The sequence below is a fragment of the Papaver somniferum genome, chromosome 5 (assembly GCF_003573695.1).
Source record: "Papaver somniferum cultivar HN1 chromosome 5, ASM357369v1, whole genome shotgun sequence".
Taxonomy (NCBI): Eukaryota; Viridiplantae; Streptophyta; class Magnoliopsida; order Ranunculales; family Papaveraceae; genus Papaver; species Papaver somniferum.
This window is the reverse complement of record NC_039362.1, coordinates 162,552,719-162,554,955: the sequence shown is the minus strand read 5'-3', so window position 1 is coordinate 162,554,955 and position 2,237 is coordinate 162,552,719. Positions and strand designations below refer to the sequence as shown.

Here is a 2,237-nt window from a genome sequence, read left to right as displayed (position 1 = left end):
CCAAAAAAATACTTTTTGCTGTATATATCTCAGTGTACATCCATGTGGACAACCTAACAAGAAACCGGTCCGGTTGATGTTAATAGTATCGATCAAAGCTTCGAATTCAGTTTGAGAAATATTATAGTTCCCTCGGGGTTCCCACGCTCAGCTCTTGGTAGTCTCACAAGAAAACAAATATCTAACAAACACAAAAACAACTCATAGCCCCGTGCCGTTACGGCACGGGTCATATCCTAGTTTATCTTACAAAAACAAATGTGTTTTTCTCCATCCGACGGCTCTACTTGGATTTATTTCAACGATCGACGGTTCCAATTCCTTTAAAATTGGAGGAAAATGCAAAATATAAATCACGGCTCAAGATGCAACCGTGTTTTAAGCTCTCATCCAACGTCTGGGAGTGTCTCACGTACACAACCTTTTAATAGGCGTAATAAATTCCTTGATTAAAGATGAAAACAAAATGCACATCCGTTTCAAATTATTGGAAATCAATGAGATTTATGTTGAATATTTTTTCTTCTATGCAATTGATGGAGTGAAATGAAATGGAATGGAATCTTCTTAGAACATCATAAACTCACCCAAAGACGTTTCTTCTCATGAGGTTATAAATTTCTAAACTCGCATGCATCTATAAATCCGTCCAACAGATCGAAGAAGAACGCGTGACCCATCTTCAAATCATGGTTCTTATTTCTCTCTTAATATTGGGTTTTATTTTTCGTTATCAAAAGGTAAACCCTAGATTTCTGATTCACATTTTTTTTAGTAGCTATTGATTTGGCATATTTACAACACCCATCCCCTGAAGTTTAACATCACTGTCTTATGTATTGTGTTGCTTTCGGAATTTATTTAGTTTAATCTTGGTAATTTTTCTTTTTCCCTATGATTTACAAAATCTTTAGAAATCTAAAATATGGAATGGTTTTGACTGAATCTGGGAGAATTGAAACTGTATATCCATAAACAGGCAAACTGCAACATACTGCAAATCTAGCGGCAATTTAAGCTTCACAAGGTATTCAATTTGGTTTGGATTTCTTCTTTTTGGTCTACATTTTCTCAATTTATTTTCTAAGTTGTGGGTTCAATTGTTCGTTTTAGTGTTATATCGGTATTCTAGGTTTGTTATTGCAACAATTGCATTGGATTTAAAGAGAAGTAAATATTCTCATTTTTGATACATGCATTTGGCGGGGAAGTGGTTCAAGCCTTCAAGGATTAGGTCACTGTAAGTTTCAGCTGTAAAATTAAACCTGACGATAATTCAAACTTTAGTGTATTTTGGATGATAATAAACCTATGTTAAGTTGATTCGTTTAATTGTTAACAGATGGGTTTATTTACAAATGGCTACTAAGGGTGGGGGACAAAATGGCGTCAATATCACAAGCTAATTGGGTTGACTTTACCTTTTTTTTAAACAAAACTGGGGTCTTTCAAATTCTAAAATGCACTCAGGATTTCAACTGAATTAGAGAGAGGTGTACAACAACTGCTACTATGTAAGACTGGATATGTGAAAACAATCAACCCTCTCATAGGTCCGCGCCAATACTAATGGCATTATAATTTTGATTTTGGAATGGTGATGCTTTTGTATGTGGCTTAGAGGTAATTTTGCTTTTTTCTCATATACATTTAGTTTTCGTTCCGCAATGTTTATATGATCCACCATATGATATTACTACTTTAAACTAATATACCGAAAATGCTTTTCAGCTCTAATTGTACACATGTTCTACTGCCATCCGACGCAAAGGGACACAATTTTCTAAAGCAGTGGAAGGGTAATGCAACTTTTGGTGCAACAAGTGTACGTCTAAATTTGTTATGTACTTAATGTGTAATCTCTTCAACGATTCTTCCTTTGTTATATTTTCTTAATCATGAAATTGTCGCCACTTTTTCTTTCTATTCTTATTTTTACGTCTCTTTATTTTTCAAAGTCTCCCTTGCTCCAATTACTTTTGATTAGATCTCAAAACTTCAATTTCCAATTTAGTCTCCATCTATGTTATAGTTACGCGATTTAAATTGGAAGTTTGGTGTGTTATGTGCATCTACTGTGATTAGTTTTGAAAGTTTCTTATCTTTGGATGGAACTAATTTAGTTTTTTGTATAATATGAATCAATATATGTGGTCTTTTCAGTTTTATATCACTATATATTGTCTAGCTTCTCCTTCCTCAATATCTCTTCTTAATTTGTACATTAAATGGAAAAC

The 2,237-nt window shown here is 33.7% G+C and overlaps 1 long non-coding RNA gene across 2 annotated transcripts; it reads left to right on the top strand.

The window, feature by feature from the left end:
- The first annotated feature begins 503 nt into the window (after positions 1 to 503).
- On the top strand, positions 504 to 1,926 carry LOC113278049. Of its 2 annotated transcripts, XR_003325276.1 has the most exons (5): positions 504 to 740; positions 980 to 1,027; positions 1,114 to 1,240; positions 1,343 to 1,623; positions 1,732 to 1,926. It is a non-coding gene; the product is annotated as an uncharacterized LOC113278049 (long non-coding RNA). The 2 variants fall into 2 exon arrangements; XR_003325275.1 differs by having other exon boundaries at positions 504 to 1,240.
- Positions 1,927 to 2,237: the final 311 nt, after the last annotated feature.